The sequence below is a fragment of the Protopterus annectens genome, chromosome 17.part0 (genome assembly GCF_019279795.1).
Source record: "Protopterus annectens isolate FY-2018-M chromosome 17.part0, PAN1.0, whole genome shotgun sequence".
Lineage (NCBI taxonomy): Eukaryota > Metazoa > Chordata > Ceratodontiformes > Protopteridae > Protopterus > Protopterus annectens.
In genome coordinates, this window is record NC_056751.1 from 594088819 (window position 1) to 594107665 (window position 18847).

General features: G+C 41.8%; 1 protein-coding gene across 1 annotated transcript in view; it reads left to right on the forward strand.

Moving 5' to 3' along the window:
- The window catches only part of UBE2M (ubiquitin conjugating enzyme E2 M), an 861662-nt gene that overhangs the window by 367185 nt on the left and 475630 nt on the right, over positions 1–18847 (forward strand). The window lies entirely within an intron of this gene.

Genomic DNA, 18847 nt, shown 5'->3' on the forward strand with positions numbered 1-18847 from the left:
GTTTTAAGAGGAAAAGGTGGAGTTTTGGTCCTTTCTCAGTTAGGATGGAACAGATCTTGGAAGTTTGTAATAAATGTTATTATTGCCATATGTAAAGGTATGATAGAGTTGTGGAAGTCGTTTATGAATATGTTAAATAGGAAGGGACCCAGTATGGAACCTTGGGGAACTCCAGTTGGGGTATTAAGGAATGAGGAGGTGGCTGTTTTCCATTTTATTGCTTGGTATCTATTAGGTTTTGGTGAGAAAGGTGAGGAAAGGGGAGATAGGGTATTAGAGGGTGGTGTTAATGGAGAGGAGGTGAGTGGTGGTAGAAGTGGAGGGAAGAGTGTTAGTAGAGGAGGATGGGGGTGAAGTGGAGGATGTGGTGGTGTTCGAGAATGAAGAGGTTAGTTTGGAAATAGAATTAATGAAAGAGTTAAATTGTGTAGCCAAGTCTGTCAGGAGCATTGGGGTCTGGGCTGGGGTTGACTTTTTTACCGGGATTGATGAGGGTAGAGATTCCTTTCCAGAATTTCTGAGGGTTTGTTTTATTATTGTTTTGGAGTATGGAGAAGTCCTAGATCTATATAGATATATAGAGAGATATAGAGATATTATGTAAGTGTGTGTGCATACACTACTTCTGCAAAAGAGCCAAGTCAGTCCCAGAGGTTAAGTCCACAGAAATCTGTGAAAGGTAAGCCTGAAAGACTTCCTAAGTGCAGATGTCAGATCCTGTATAACAATTAGCATCCTAATTGCCTTTTTGCTTAGGAGAGTTGCTTCCAATAATGTGTATAGTGCTTGCTAGGAAGATCTGTACAAGTAAAGTCTCTCTCTCTCTCTCTCTCTCTCTCTCTCAATGGCAGAATAAGATAGTCAGTCAACCGTCCTAGTAGGAAGAACCATCTGCTAGTGCATATCTGTCTTTGCCTTGCTAGAAGTGTTCTAGAAAGGAATATAACTTGGAACTGCTAGGTTGTGAAAGAACCCGAAAGAGAAAAACATGTTTAGGAAATGGATGGCTGCTCTTTGTTTTAATTGATGAGGCGGATGGCTGCTCTTTGATTTTAATTGGAGGCAGTTTCCCAGCTCCTAGACCTGGGAACTGTTTTGCATACTAGCCCTTGTTCATCACCTTTTCAGACCACCAGGTTACCGGCTTCCAGCACATCCTTGCAGACCCTGCACCACATCTCAAGTACATTGCCCACCTAGGCCACTTCTGCCAAAGGAACTAGCTAGAGAAGTAGTGGCTGCTTCGGGTAGGAAGGAATTTACTGTTCCTGTTGTATTGCATACTACCTGCTCTGAAGACAGATTGGTGGGTTACTTTCAGTTCTTTAGGAAGGTCAGCATAGCTGTATGCATGATGTGCACAACTCCCTTGCAGGAGTAGTAGTGTTGAAGGTCTATATTGTAGCCAAGGCCCAGGGCTGGCCTGATTTAAAATGACTAGTGATTTATTCCTGATGGTTGTGAACTTGATATTTTTCATGCAGGGGAACTAGTTAAACCGCTCTGTAACTGGATCAAATGTTCACTCAAAATATTACAGGTTGTCCTTAAGTTGCAGGAATTATTTTGTTGTGAACTGAAGACATCATAAATATTTTCGTTGTCTAAGTGCTTTAATCGGTTTGTGTATTACTTTTAACAGTCGGTTTGTGTATTACTTTTAACAAGTGTGAGTACAGAGCAAGACAGTTGTACTGTTTTGCTTGCTTCTGCTTTGTGTAAAATAGCCACGATCAGTGCAAGCACAGGATGTAGTAATACTCTGTTGTCTAGAGAAGGACAGCAAACAAATTTGAGATGTATGATATTACAAAATGACCCACTATTAATTTATTAAAAGCAGCACATAACTGGTACTTTTCTAGGCTGTGACTTTCAGTACAGTAAACTGCTGGTGGTTCACTGTTTGAGATGTGCGTCTGAATTAAAATGAAAGTTTGAGCGTGTTTGGGGGAATGTCTGGATGTAACTTGACAGCAGCTCTTTGTTACCAAGATCTGACCTTCAAGCTACATTCCACTCTGCAGAATGTATTATGTCACCTTGGCAACTGTGTAGATTTGTCAAACCTGGATTATTTTTGTGCAGATTACATTAAACTTTTCCATGTAGTTTAAAAATGGTACCACTGGAGAGGGCCTTGTCGTATAAAATGATTTTGAGAAAATTGGGTGAGTACTTCTAAAAGCCATGGAAAGAATCCTTTCAGGAACATCATGAATAGAACTCTACAGAAAACTGAGAAGAACAAGTCCTTGGAAGATTCTAACGTGAGAAACTTTGGAAGATCAGCAGGAGAATTTTGAGCTCCTGGTGTGCTTGGTATAGTGTGAAGGTTAAAAATTGCTTTAGCTTGATTATTCAGTTGTGTTCGCTTGTCATTCTTGATGTCTTATTCATATGCTGCAGTATCCATAACATGAGGGAGTCAGCCTCCGGTTGACCCCTACGTCTGGCCATTATACCAAAGTTAAAATGCCTCTGTAATGGTAAATGTATAGTGCTGCATCCCACACTGCATGGCTGCCATAAACAGCCATCTGGTATAAAGCGGATGTCTGCACGCACCTTCCTCAGAACTTTTCTGTCGCCTGTTTGACTGCCAGCTCCGGTCGTCGCTAGCTTTGGAAAGTCGCTTTTTGCTTCGATAGTGCTTCAGATAAGTACTCCATAGGAGATTTTTTGTTGTATATATTTGCTACTGTTTCCTTTTTGTGAGTTAATTTCAGCTAGGAAGGGCAAGTGTCATTGTGGAAGGCAGATTCCACATAAAGGTGCTCACAAGCTGTTGTCTGTTTTGCTTAAGCCCAGAACGCAGCCATATGTTTTGTGATATTTGCAAGGCCTTCATCCCAAAGACACTTAGGCGCAGTCTCTCTTCCCTTAGGTTGTACTTGGAAAATCACCATCTTATGCACCTTGCATAGGATTTGGACCCAATGTTGGGGCCCTTTGGAAGACCTGCAATCCAAAAAGGCTAAGAATTCTCTCCCTAAACCCCTGGCTGCTCCCTCTATTCTGGGCATCCCTCCCAAAGCCGATGAAGGCCCGGAGGCCGCATTGGAAACTACAGAGTCTCCTTTGATGGTTACCTTAGAGGAAGCAGTCAAGGAGTCTGTCAGCACATCCCAGAGGGAATCGCACGTGTCCAAACAGGTTGCCGGGGGGGGGGGGCACATCTTTTTTCCAAGGCCCTGCAGTGCGTTACCTAGATAGTGGTTCAGGAAAAATTACTCTCAGATGTCGTTGAATGTCACTCAGCGGCCGGACCTCCTTCCTTCCACGTATGTCTGAGGTCGCTAAGAAGGAAAAGCAGAAGAAAAAGCATATTTCTTCTGGCCAACAAGCAGTGCCTCCTGACCAAACCCCTGACTGGGAGGCCTTTAACGCAAGGCCTCTTTAATACCTTTATGGCTTTGTCTCATTCCACTTCTCCTGCCCAGGCCCTACCCCCTTCCACTCCTGGGAAATGGCCTGTGCAAGAAGTCTCTCTTGAGGAAGAAGACTCATCTGGGGATGAGTAATTGGCTCACTCACAGATTGCTTCTCTTGGCTATGCTTCCCCAGAGGAGAAGTCTAATGGCACAGTTTCTCCTGTGGAAGACATTACATTTGGGGAGACCATTGCGCAGATTAAGAATTTCTTTAAATGGGACTGCTGTCGGGTCTCTGGAACCAATAAGAGGTATTACCTCGTACAGATGGAGTCCCCTAATCCCTCTTCCGTTCCCTCTGTAATGACTCCTTTTTTGGACGCCTTTTCTGCTGCATCAAAATCTCTAGACTCCCAGCCTCCAGCCCCTAAAGTGCCTGAGGATGCCAAGTTTCTCAAGGCCCCTTCAGCAGATCACTCAATCATTTCTGTAGCTGCAGATAAAACTTCCAAATTTCTACCCTTCACTTCCTTACTCCCCTCTGATAGAGTAAAATTATGGAGAAGGTTAGGCAAAAAGGTTTATACATCTGCCACTCTGGCTTTCAGAGCCATTAATTACCAAACCCATATGGCAAAATACTCCCTGGCTGTCATGGCAGATGCTGTAAAACTTATTTTAGATCTTCTAGATTCTCCTAATAAGGCAAAAATATCCAGCATTCTAAAATCCTGCCGCCAGGTTGCTAGGCACTCCATTAAGTGCAGTTATAATGCTGTGGAGGCCTCAGCCAGGGCAGCAGCATCAGGATCTGTCTTAAGGAGGTATTCTTGGCTTAGGTTGCTGTCTCTGCTAGATGATATTAAAACCAGGCTTATGGATGCCCTTTAGACCATGCCTTTTTTGGCTCTGCAGCTGCGAAACTCTTCAAAGCCCTTCAGGAAAAGGGGATGGAGTGTCAAGACCTCAAACACATTGTTTCTTCTGTTCCACGCTTCTAGAGGAGTTATCCAGCTAGGACCACCTTTGTGAGAAAAGCCTCTAAGCGGCACTCTCCCAAGGGGAGAACAGAACAGAAAACAGGCCTCTGCAAGATCTCCTTTCACTCATTCTCAAAAGCAGTCCTTTCAGTCTAAGCCTGGTAGCCTGTGACTGCCAGGCCCTAAACCCCACTACCCCTCTCTCCCTTTACCTAACCCTGTTTTTCCCACTTTGGAAACGGGTAACCCCAGATTCTTGGGTGCTTACCATCATCAAATGAGGCTATTTTATGGTTTGGGAATCCCTGCCAACTTTCAAAGGTATCCCACAACCCCCTCGGGACCAAATGGGTTTCTCCTCTCCTGTCCTGCATTCCCTGCTCTCCCAAGGTAGCATCCAGCAGGTGCCTCCAAATCAAAAGGGAAAAGGGTTCTATTATCGATTGTTTCTGGTTCTCAGGAAAGAAGGCCCCTGAAGGAGTCTCTTAAATTTGTTTAATCTAAACACCTTTCTGAAGGTCCCTTCCTTTTGCATGCTAACTCTTCCTACTCTCCTACCCTTGATTTCCCACCTCAGGCATGCGTGATGTCCTTAGATGTAAAATATGCCCATCTCCATATTTCCATACATCTTTGCTTCAGGAAATTCTTGTGGTTCTCTGGATTCTTACTTTCAATTCTGTGCTTTGCCATTTAGTCTTCAGCTCCCAGAGTATTCACAAAATGTTTGGCCCCTGTTGTAGCCTTTTGTAGAATGAATAGTGTTAAAATTTTTCCTTATCTGGATGACTACCTCATCCAGGCTTCATCCCCAAAGCTGGTACAGGAACACCTGGACTACACTGTCCCTTCTGAGGAGCCTGAGGTTTACCATAATCCTTCAAAAATCCCCTCTGACCCCCTCCCAGGACCATGCCTTCCTGGGATGCAGAATTCTCACGGTCCAAATGATGGCCTGCCTACCTCCAGAAAAAAATGCAGTCTCTCACCACTTGTTTTTAGGATCTAATCCCATTACAGTCCGTAACTGCCAAGGGAGTTCCTTCATCTCCACCATCCCCATAGTACCCTTGACAAGGCTGCGCATTAAATTTTCAGTGGTTTCCAGAGTACAGTCTGGAAGCAACACCTTCATCCTTTTAAGTTTGTGGTTTTGTTCTTGACCGGTTTAGCAAAAGAATTAGTGGTGGATCTCATAGGTTACAAAAAAAAGCAGGCCTTCATCTCTAGCCCCTTCCACACAACCAGGATCTGTACACAGATGCATCAGACACAGGCTGGGGTGCAAGTCTAGGGAGTTGGAGGGTGACAGATGTCTGGACTTCCTCTCAAAGGAGCATATCAGCATCAAATAAATGAGGGTGTTGATTTTTACTCTAAAAATTTTTAAGTCCAGAATCCTACCAGGAGTGCTGAGATGGTTCACAGACAACAGCAGTCCTCTGGTACATCAGCAAGCAGGTAGGGACAAAGTCTCCTACACCTTTTGCAGGCTCTGTATGCCTGGTTGATCAACACAGTCAGGCTTCTCTGCAGGCTGTTTACATTTTATCAGTTCAGAAAGTGATAGAAAGTGATGGCAGATTCATTAAGCAGGTCCATGACCCAATCCCATGAATGGATGTTAAACCCGGGGTGTGTTCTGGACCTGATCCATCGATTGGGTACTCCACAGGTAGATCTCTTTGCCTCCACCATGAACAGACAGCTTCGCAAATGTACCAGGATTCCAACCCCTGAGACATGGAAGGTGGACGTGCTGTCCTTTCCTTGGAAGGGAATGTTTGTGTATGCATTCCCCACCTTCCCTCTAATACAGAAAGTTCTCCTGAAAATTCAGAAAGAACAACCAAAAATCTTTTTGGTGACTCACTTTTGGCCAAGACAGCATTGGTTCTCCCTTCATCACCCTAGCCAAGGGTAATCACTGCAATACCCCTCAGGGTGGACCTACTCACACAGGACAAGGAAACTCTTAATACAGCTTCAGATGTCTGCCCTGCAGCTAACTCTATAGGTGATAGGGCTTTGATTCCTTTTTGACACCTGTACACTGAGGACAATGCTGCAGGTTCTGCAGACCACCAGAAAACCCACTACCAGAAAATCCTGTCCAGGTGGAAAAGGTTTTCTGTCTGGTGTCTAAAAAACAAATTACAGCCACTGTCTGTTGAACCAGCAGTGGTCCTGTCTTACCTCTGTGATCTAATGAAAAGTAGCCTGTCATACTCCTCCAAGGCACATTTGTCTGCCATCAAATAACAAATAGGCAGCTGGATGTAGAGAACGCAGGTTTATTTAGAAAATATTCCAAGAACCAATGCACACCATTAAATAAAAAGAAACCCAATCATAAATTCAATTAAAATACATACCTCTTCTTAGAGACCAATCAGTAATCAGTCTTATGACACACTCCTAGTACACAGTCTTCACTCGCAAAGCAACTTGTTTCAAATTTACGTACACAATGTAGCAAAACATGATTCATTGAAACATTGTGTTCAAAGTAACATGTCGCAAATACGCCTAGCATCTATCTCAAGCAAGCTTTTAATTTTAACAGACATGCCAGAGATTCTGCTTCATTTAAATGTGGCCAAGTATGTGCTCCAAGTAGAATTTGCCAGCAAAGTTCAGATTTTTCAAGCAGGAGCGGCCATGCTCCACTTCTACCTGTGATTTGCAGTGAATCCAACACAAATGTTCATTAGGCATTAATATGTCTGACCAATGCATTTGTTTTGTTATGGATGTCACGTAAATGTTTGCTAATTCTACATTTAAGCTTCCTACATAGAAGCATGGGCAGGGCTGACACTGACGCACAATACACTACTTTTGTAGAGTTGTAATCATTTTCACCATAAACAATGATGTTCATGTTTGTACGTACTTGTCCAACATCTAAAATATGTTTACACAGTGCATGCACCACATTTTCCCATATGTCCTGCATTTTTGTTTATTTTACTACACTCTTATTAGCTGCTTAAAGTTACAGCCTCTTGTATAAACTGAAACTGTAAAAGTGGACGCAAAGGGGGGGGGGTTGATTACACATCCTCTTGCTAAAATGTTAGACACTGAACTTAAAACGTGGTTGCAGAAACGCATCTGCATTGATTTGTGGGATTTTTTTGAAAAGGCTTAGTGTAGGGTATAACGATAAACGTTTTAATTACAATTGACAAAAAAATCTATACACAGTTACGCCACATGCTATTGGAGAAGAGTGGTTTTGTGAATACCTGACCTCTAAAGGTCTTGAGCAGGAAAAGATATGAACACTTATGACCTCCTAGTAGACCTAGTGTTAAAATCAAACTGTTTGGTGTGAGAAAAAGCTTCATCTCCAGAAAGAAGCCATAGCCATGGGTTCTTGTGGGGGCTTGTATGCTAACATTGTGATAATGTGGGAACAATTGTTGTTTTCCTCCACACATTTTTCCAACTGTGATTTGTACCTTTGTTTTCAGGATGATATTTTTATTCTTTGGTCAGGGTCTGTAGATGCTACACTATTGTTTGAGTTCATTAATCAAACCACTGATTTCCTTTGTTTTACTTATACTTAGTCAAGACCAATTTTCCTATTTAAATGTGTTAAGAAGGATGTGGAAAATGGGTGTTTTACTGCTGAAATTTTTCGCAAGCCAACTTTTTCTAACACATTTGCACTTTGAAAGCAATTGCCCTTTTGCCCAGAAACGAGCCATTGTGAAAGGTCAGCTGGTGCGATTGGCCCATATGACTCGTCTATATCAGCATTTCGAAAATGTAATAGTTCGAATCACTAAATATCGAACGGAAATGATCAAGCTATTAAATTTTCGAATGCCGATATATTAAAAAAAAAAAACCTAAAGGGTATAGGCAGGGGGGCAAGCCCCCCTGCACCCCCCCCCCCGCTACTTAAATATACCAACTTCGAGACCGCACTACATTGTAGTAAACTTAAATCTCACCTTACGGAGATTTCAGTTTACCCGTTCGATGTTTTGCACTTTCAGCATTCTCGCGTCAACTATCGTATTCAATATCAGCATTCGAGATGCTGATAGGAACCCTGTATGACTACTAAATGGGACAGATTTCAGGAAGAATGTGAATTAATGAAAAATGTTTATTAAGAGGAGGCTATCCCATATGGTTAGTAGATGAGCTTCTCAGTGAAGTATGGCATAAAAGAAATTGGACATTTTACACCTTTACTTAATGCCCTTCCCCACTTGACAATGTCTAATGAATTTGCTGTTGATGGAGTTTTAATTTAGAGACAAGCAACTCTGTGGTTGGGAATTTTAATAGAGCTTTTATAACTACTTTTTGTACTAATAGTAATGTTTTAAAAGAAATTTTAACAAAGAATTGGAAGGTTTTAATGAATGACCGCTTCATTATAGAAAAAATGGGGGAGAGACCGGTTAGTGTATAGAAAAGGCTGTAACTTTAAGCAGCTAATAGAGCATAGTTTAACAAAAATGAAGGACATATGAGAAAATGTGGTGCATGCACTTTGTGTAAACATATTTTAGATGTTGGACAAGTATGTATAAACAACACTAACATCATTGTATATTGTAAAAATGATTGCAACTCTACAATAGTGTATTGTGCTCTCAGTCCTGCCCATGTTTCTATGTAGGCAAGACAGAGTGCAAGCTTAAATGTAGAATTAGTGGACTTTTATGTAACATCCGTAACGAAATAAATGCATTGGCCAGACATATTAATGCCTATAATGAACATTATTTTAAATGTATTGTGTTGGATCCGCTGCAAATCGCAGGTAGAGGTGGAGTATGGCCGTTGCTGTTTGAAAAAAGCTGAACTTTGCTGGCAAATTCGACTTGGAGCACATATTTGGCCAGGTTTAAATGGAGCAGAATCTCTGGCCCGTCTGTTAAAATTAAAAGCTTGCTTGAGTTGGATGCTAGGTGTATTTGCAACGTGTTACTTTGAATAGAGCACAAAATGTTTCAGTGAATCCTGTTTTGCTACATTGTGTACGTAAATTTGTAACCAGTTGCTTTGTGAGTGAAGACTGTGTAGTAGAGGTGTGTCATGAGGCTTGTTACTGATTGGTCTCTCAGAAGAGGTGTGTATTTTAATTGAATTTATGATTTTTTTATTTAAAGGTATGCATTGGTTCTTTGAATATTTTCTAAATAAACCAGCGTTTTCTACATCCAGCTGCCTATTTGTTTTTTGATAGTTTGCAGTGTTTTGCTGTTGCACATTTGTCTGCCATCTCAGCATATTCATAGGTGTGTACTAGGCTAATGGCCCTGGAGCCTTTACACGCCTAGCCCATAAGATTACCCTGGCATCGAGTCACCCGACCTTGGTTCCTAGTGCCTCTGTCGTGTAGAGCCACTGGAGTGATCCCCGGGGTGAATTTCCCATCCACTCAAGATCCCTCTTTAAGAGGGACGGTGAGGTGCTCTGCTTGACATGTATGGGAAGTCTGTTCCATAGCTTGGGCAGTCTCTGGGTTATGAACCTGTCCCTCCAGCATGTTCTGTTGATTGTGGTAATGAGGTTGAGGTGTCTGGAGCATGTGGTGTGGAGGGATTGGAATTTCTTTAGATGTAGCATTTCTAGCAGCTGGGTCAGGCATGGCTTTGTAAGTAGAGCAGATGGTGTCTAAGTAGGCGATATGCCTTTGACTCCTCCCTTGGCATCCATGTTGGAAGTAGAGTTGTTCCTGAAAGGGGTTTTGCGCATTAGACCGCCAAGGAAACCAATTTCCCCTGCTTGGGACCTCAACTTTTTGCTGAAAAAGCTTATTCTAACTCCTTTTGAACCAGCTAATACTACTTTTCTCCAACATTGCCCTTGGAAGACTGTACACCTAGTGGCTGTCACCTCAGCCAGAGGGGTTTCTTAACTTAAAGCCCTCATACCATCCTCAGCTTTCACAATTTTCTGTCTAGATAGGGTATCTTTTCATACCAACCCATCTTTCATGTCCAAGATGGTGAATACGCTATCACTAAATCAGGATATCAACCTTCCTACAGTCTTCCCTTTTCCAATCATCTAGCAAAAGGATCCTTTACACACTAGATGTGCACACAGCTGATATGCTACTTAGCTAAAACCAAGAGCCCTGAGGCATCCTGTTTCCAAGCAAACTGTTGCTTCCTGGCTTTCTAAAGCCATTACCTTCTGTTGCATTGCAAGTGGAAAGAATCTCCCTTCTCCAGTTAAGGCCCACACTACTAGAGCTGTCATCTTCTGTGGCCTTCTTTTAAAGGTCTGGATACAGCTTTCATTTTGGAGACAGCTACATAGCCATCTGTTCATACCTTTTACCAAACACTACAAATTGGATTTTGTCTCCAGGTCTAGAGGAGGATTTACCAGGGCTATCCTGCATGGATTTGTGGAAGGTGTCTCTGCTCCTCCTCCCAATTTCTTTTCTGCACGAGCTTTTGCATTCTCCCTCATGTTATGGATACTGCAGCATATGAATAGAAGGACATATAATTGTGTAAAATCTTACCATAGTCATAGATGTCCTCCCCTTCTATATGCTGCAGTATAGTTTTCCACCCTGCCTTCCCCCTGATACTTGCCTGACCTCCACACACTCGCTCCTTTTCAGGCTGGTGCTTGGTGGCCTTCAGTTCTGAGGAAGATGCGTGCTGATGTCCACTTTAGACCTGACTTCTATTTATGGCCGACGTATGCTGTGTGATGCAACACTATGCACGTATCTTTGCAGTAGCATTTTAACTTTGGTATAATGGCCGTACCTACGAGTCAACTGGAGGCGGATTCATTCCCTCATGTTATGGATACTGCGGCATATTGAAGAGAAGGACATCTGTGGTTATGGTGAGATTTTGCACAACTATTCTTTCCTTTGAATAGTTGAGGCTAGCACAGATTAAGCCTTCGTCAAAGGACATGCACTATTATACTGTGCCAATGGCCCTGTGTTTGGGATTGCTAAAATAACAGCACAAGTACTGCATATTCCTACTGTCATGAGCATTTCACACCATGGCAACTCATGCTTGGATTCTCATTTTCCCAGCAAGGCCTTGCATTGCAAGACTTCAGAAAACCGTCAAGAACTTTTAGTAGTGTAAAGATGCACAAAATCAAATGGCACTTACTAATAGCACAGGTTGTACCATGCGTCTTAGCATGACTAACCGTTTTGGTTAATTTTGGCCTGTCTGTGTAGCTATCAACTTAAGTTCTTATCTGGAAGCAAAAACTTCAATATTTGAAGATGTACATAATTTTGTGTATTCATAGATTTTAGCAGGGTTTCTTGGGGGGGGGGGTTCTGTTTGAGGGTTTTCAAAAAAATAGTTATGTAAGATATGGCATAGGCGCAAATGGATATGAAATGAAACAGCTGTACAAAAGGCCAACCTGCCGAACAGAATATACATGTAACATAAAAGCTGGAACTAGACATTTAGCCAAAGAGCAGTTGTATATAAAAGGTGGTAACTGTATAAGAAAGTGCTTTCTGTAATGTCTTATCTGGATGGTCTTGCAGATAAATGAGTAGTGAATTATATTTAAAAATGTAGAGTGCAAATAGCTGTGCCGCAGGAGATGCACCTGGAAGGAACTGAACATGTGAATTTGATAAAGGTTTTCAGGGTGTTTATTCAGCAGAGTATCTGGGGCAAAGGAAAAGAGGACTACTTATAATTGCAAGAGGAGCTCCAGTAGTGATAGAAGAGGGGAAAAAAGATCATGGAAGATGCATAGTACTAAGGGGCTGCTGGCTAGGGAGGAGGATTACACTGGCATGCATTTAGATTCCCCCCCTAAAACTGCTGTAATGGAGCTCAAGAAAATTATGGGAGAAATGATCGGCTTTCAGCAAGGAATAGTACTTATAGGTGGAAATTGGAAATTTTTTTTTTTGCAACAGTAAAGATGCATCTGGAAGGCCTAGAAGGGAAAATATAACAAAGGAGGTGTAGATTTTTGAAGTAATTTTTGAAAATATTTGGCATGGAAGATGTGAATTCAGTACTAGGAATTTGGAATGGATTTGCGCATTACTCAGATGCAAAAACTGGGGCTAGGCTAGATTTTACATCTCACAGGAACATGTCTGTTTAATTGAAGGTCTTGAAACACACCCTAACTATTTCAGATCATACACCAGTAATTAAAATAAAAACACAAGGTGATGAAATAAAAGTGAGACACTGCTATCCCACCTTTCAGTTGAATAGAGGAATTTAAGGAATGGGTTCTGGAATTAATTCAGGAGCTACTAGAGAAGATTCTAAAATATAGATGAGTGGGTTAAAATTAAATTGGAGTTTAAAACTATGTTGGAAATGAAAGGGAGATGTGGTTAAACGGTAAAAATAATTATTTAGAGGTATGGACATGTTAAAATATTGCAAAATAGGTGGAATCTCTCAGAACAAGAAAAGGAGCAACTGCAGAATTCTAAACAGAAAATAAGGGATTACCTCAATATGTGCGAGTTTAGAAAGATTGCTGTTAAGCAACTGTTTTTTGATGATTCAAGAGCACAAAAACGTTTAGCACAACAACTCTGGCAACAGTAAGTGGAAAGGGGAGTCACCAAGCTTGGGGAGCTTATAACAAGGAAGAAAACAAGAGACCCTATAGAAGTATTGGAAATATTTTGGAAATTTTATGAAAATTTGTATAAAGCAGAGAAATATGGAAATCAAGAAAAGGTACAAATGGAAATGTTTATGGAAGAATCAAGTATACCCAAGTTAGAGGTAGACGAGGCTTGGTTACGAACAGCCATTTTTATCTCCTCCCTTCCTATTCTATGTATAACCAATCTACAGGAAAGTCCTTAGGAATAGATGGTATTCCTTTGGAAGTTAGGAGGGGGAAAAAAAGATCTCTTAAAATACTATTAAACAAAACCTTCCAGAAGTACCAGCATCCTGGAAGAAGGCTGTGGTAACGGTAATACCTAAAGCGGGCAAGTCTCCAAGGGATCCAGCTTCGCACATGCCCATTTCAGTATTAAACCATAATTATAAAGTGTTTATCTAATAATGGCTAAAAGAATGGCAAAAATGATACCAAAATTGATAGATATGGATCAGTGTGTTTTTATGGAGGGGAGGCAAACATTTGACAATATAACAGCACAGTGATGATCCAGAGGGAAGCAGAATGTAAAAGTACCACTTTTATTGGTTGGTCTTGACGCAGAGAAAGCATTTGACATAGACTGGGATTTCATGAGCAGGACAATGGAAGCATTTGCTTTCTTTGATAAAATTATAAGGTTGATTTAGAAGATGAGAGATCGGAGTCTCGAATTAAAATGGGTGGGGTCCTCTCCAATAATTTCTGCTCGAGTAGAGGAGCCAGCCAGGGTTGTCAGCTTTCTTGTTTGCATTATATTTGGAACTATTGGCAAAGAAATAAGGGACTCAGAAATTAAATTAGTATGGTAGTCGGGAAAAGCTGGCCCTGTTTGCAGTTATTTTATACATGGCAAAAACCAGAAAGGGACATTAGTGTTGTGGAACATTTTAAGACAGTTTCAAATCTTCTCAGGATACAAAATTAATAAAGCTAAAACAAAGGCAATAGCAGTAAATTATATACCCACAAACAAATTTGTCCAACAATTTCCATATTTATGTGGATATGATAAAATTAAGTATTTAGGAGTATGGATTAGAAATGACACTGGTGGCAGCTAAGGAAATGTGGGAAGAGACGAAACAGAAGATAAAACTTCCAGTTTTTCAATGTTTGTATTGTATGGATACTAAGATAAAGCCATTACAGTGTTTAGCCCTTTTAGTCTTATACACAGGTCAGGCATACTTTTATCAACCGGAGAAGTTGTGGATAGTAGGTAAGAGTTGAAGGATTTTATCTGGGAAGGAAGACAGCAAGGGTCAAGTGGAGAGAAGCTGATTCTGCCAGTAGAACAAGGTGGACTAGGTTTACCTAATTTAAGGGGGTATTTTAGAGCAACACAGTTAAGGCTCTTATTCATAGCACAAGCAGAAAACTATAATTCAAAGTGGAAATGAATTATGCTGATACAGGGAAGAAGCTCAAGAAATAAGGAGAGATTGGGATTTTGGATGCAAACTCTTAAGGAGCGCAACCAAAATCAGAGTATTATATTCATAAAATAGCAGGGAGTACTCTAAGAATGAAACCAGCACGAGAATGGAGAAAAGATTTTTCCCATAAGGATGCCTTGTAGGGCTACAGATAATAGGCAAGAGGGAGCTGGAATTCATTGGCGAAAACTGGCAAAGGAATCTAGGTATTGTGAGCAAATGACTAGAAAGGGAAAAGTAATAGAATGGGAAGAGGCCAATAATTTATTTGGACTGCAGGTTAGAGGTTGCCTTCCTGTCAAGAATGATGTCAGAGTATAGACAGAGGAAGGAATAGAGGGCTCCTAAATGAAAGACCAGCACTGGTAGAGATTTTAATATAGTCTAGAATAGAAGCTGCCGTGACAAAAGGAATAATTTGTAAAGCATATAAAATGCATGATTGTAAGCATCAATCAGAGGATCTTGGAAAGGATTGGGAAGAGATTAGATAAACCGTATCACAAAGAAACAATGTTGTTGTGTACATCTCCCAAATATGCAACAAAGTCTAGAAGATTTAGGACCTTTGCCTGGAAGTGTTTACTTGGGTATAAAAATACCTATGTAGACGCAAAAAGAATTTTTCCTCCGGTGGTAGCAAATGTTGGAGGGGTGACGGGCAAGAAGGAGGTAGCTGGGAACATATTTTTTGGAAGTGTAATGAGCTGGCAGACTTAGAGCAGTCTGCAGTGAATCCCATCAGAGATGCTGGGTGAGCAGATTGGACTGACTGGGGAGATGATTTTTTTTGTTATGCTACAGAATTGGAATTGCCTAGACATAGTAAAGCCTTGCTGCTGAGTCTAATTATGGTGGCTGCCAAAAAAGCAATTAGTAGGAAATGGAAATCAAAGTCTAGACCAACTTTACTAGAAGTAGTGAATATGGTAACACAGAGAAACAACTGGAATTGAAATCTTTAGAAAAGGGAAGGAGAAAACTACATAGGAAAATTGTGAATTGTGGAAACAATATATGCAGAACAGGAACGAAGTTTGAGGGCAGGATTTGAATGAGCTATATAATGCTTAACTGACAAAGACTCTGTTTATAAGTGATGCATAATGTTTGCAACTACAGTTTTAGTGGTGTCTTTGATGTAAACTGCAACTAAAGTGGTATTTTGTATGCTCTTCATTTGTAAGTGTAATATTGCCTTTGTCATGTGTGAAAATTGAATGAAGATGTTTAGGAGAAAAATTTTTGTAGTGTGGCAAAACTTGCAAAAGAGTTCTACCCAGCTCTCTCCTTTAACACACTGCACTTAGAAACTTTTTTTTTTTTGCCTCAGAAGGCATAGAAGACAGCATACACTTCACACTGTCCTTGTTAAGACTCTTCTTGAGTACACTAGATGTTCTTCGTGTTTCACTGTTGCAGTCATCACACTTGGTTTATCTGCCTGCAGGTAGCCCTCAGTCTACCCGAATACCAGAGTCTTGGGATTTCTGTGTCAGAAGCGGTCGCTTCTTCCATGATGTCAGGGGTATAAAACATGCAGCCAACACCATTACATCAGCTTTTCTTGCCGAGCGGAGCCCGAAGCAGAAGCAGCTCACAAGTGCTGGTCAGCCACCTCCTGAAATTTTCATTTTTCGAGTTTCAGACTTGAAGTCTTCTAAAAGATAAGTACTCCGTTGGGGATCCTTTTTTCTTGCTCTGATGTCAGAAAAAATTGTCTTGCTTGTGGAAAGCAAATACCTCAGAGATTTTCATTCTTACTGCGTTACCTGTTCAGGCCCAGACCGCGACGTTCCTTGCTATCGGTTTTATGCACTGTTCATCTCCCACACTATTTGTCGTCAGGCTATTTTTGTCGCTAAATTCTTTCGTGCTCGGTCTTCATATTCCGAAATGGCTTTGATAAGCCATCCGACTACCAATCTTCCAAAAAAGCGTAAGGCTAAAGACAGACTGCATAGGTCCAAAGCTGCCGATGACACTTCCACTAAGCTAGTCGCCAGTCCCCAGGTACTCAGTGAGGCACTTTCACAGCCCCTGATACCTGCTTCTGCAGATTCGCAGGCTTCTACTGAGACCCATTTGGAGTCCGGTATGCCGCGAGATGCTTCTTTGACTATGGAACCTGCGGATGTCTCTACCTTGGATGGGTCCGGAGCCGCTGTGCAGGCACCAGCTTCTGAGGGTGTATTCAGGCCTTCTGATGTTCATGTTAAACAGACTACTTAGTTTCAAACCAAGAATACCGAATTCCTCAGGCCCAGAGCTCGCACTGCACCTAGGAAACCATTCTCAGGCCCCCATGCCACAGAAACAAATGCTTGGAATGGCTGAAGGACCTTATTACTTTAATTAGGGGAAGCCAGCCTTCCCCCTCCAAGAGACCAAGAACTGATTTTCCTTCTGATTCTTCAGATCAGGAGTCTGATGACTCTGATCCTTCTAATTACCAGGACACACCTTTATCTACTTATGAGGATTCTGATGCAGAGGATTCCATTCCCTCTGCTTCCCCACTAGAGGATTTTTCTTTCGGTGAAACCCTGCATACTCTCAGCATTTCCGCTGGGAGTGCCAGGACTATCCACAGTCCAAAAAGTGACTCAAGGAATTTTTAAACTTGCCTCAGCACAGGCCTCTAGCTATCCCTCCTGTTCTGGAGATTGTAGAGGTCTTCATGGAATCCAGTCTTTCCCCTGATACTTTCCCACCAGCTCCCAGGAAACCTGACAGGTACTACAGAGTACCTGACTCTTACAAATTCCTATTTAAGAATCCTACTGCAGATCCAGAGACCATTTCCCAGGGACATAAAGGCATTAAGGCTACTACAGCCAAAAACCCTACGCCTTTGGACAGGGATTTTCTGTCTTTAGACAGATGGGGTAAGAAGGTATATACCTCTGCTACTCTTGCCGTCAGGTCTTTAAATTGCCAGTTTCACACGTATCAGCAGCATATCATGCAACTAATTAAACAAAAAATGATGGTGATTCCTGATTGTGCAGAACATAAAGATTTACAAAAGTTAATGCATTCTGCTAACCAAGTTGGAAAACATACTTTGTAATGTGGTTTTGATGTCTTAGAAGCATCCTGCAGGGCTGCTGTCACTGGTTTTGTTCTTAGAAAGCATTCTTGGCTTGAGGAACAAATCTTGCTAGACCATGTCAAGGCAAAATTACTAGATGCTCCATTAAACCATGAACGTCTGTTTGCCACTAAAGCAGAAGTCCTCAAAAAGATGGAGGAAACAAATCTATGCAAACTGTTAATTTCCTACATGTACATCCACCTAGATTCAGGCATTGGCCTAAAAACTGGTCTTTTCCGGTCCCTCCCAGACTTACTCGGGCCAAACCAAGGGGCAGCAGACCACCAAGACTACAGTCTCAAGGTATACACAGATCTAAACAATGGAGTGCTCCCACCTCAAAAACGGGGAGTAGTAAGCCACCATCCTGTGGAAAAACTTCACAATGACTTGTCCTTCATCCTTCCAAACCTTGCCCAAGTACGTGCACCCTTAGGAGGAAAACTAGCCCTGCACGCAAAAAACTGGGAGTAAACTACCCAGGATAGATGGGTCTTGAACATTGTATCCCAAGGATACAGATTCTACTTCCACTCACTGCCAACCCCAGGCGGATGGCTAGACCTCCCCCCAAACCAGCAGGGAGAGACCCAAAAGCAAGTACTTTCTCTTCAGTATCAAGGCTATTCGACCTGTCCCAGCGGAGCAAAGGGGACAAGCTTTTTACTCCAGACTTTCTGGTGCCCAGAAAAGAAAACTCTTGACGTCCTATCCTGGATCTGTCTTTTGTCAACACCTTCCTGGTGGTTCCAAGATTCAGAATGCTTACTCTCCACCAGCTGCTTCCTATGCTAGCCAAGGACTCCTGGCTAGCCACCCTAGACTTAAAAGGAGCTTATCTGCATATCCCGATAAGGGAATCTTGCAGGACATATCTAAGTTTCAGAGCAGGCTCTATGCACTATCAGTTCTCTGCACTTCCCTTTGGCTTATCTACTGCGCCCAGGGTATTCACAAAATGCCTGGCACCAGTAATTGCATTTTGCAGACAAAAAGGAATTCAAATATACCCATACTTGGACGACTGCCTTATACAAGCAGAGAGCAAAGACTTTCTTCTAAAGCATCTGACGTTTGTAAAAACGCTGCTAATTTGCCTAGGGTACACAGTAAACGAAAATATATCAAAACTAGTGCCCTCACGAGAGATATTCCTGGGTGCCAGCTTAAATACAACGGCCCAGATGGCATATCTAATGCCAGACAAGCAAGGACAACTTGCTCAGTATTTCCATTTGATGGCAGCTAAAACCCAACTCCCTGCAAGAGCAATTCTGCAGGCCTTTGGTTACATGGCATCTTGCATACTACTAATTCCATATGCCA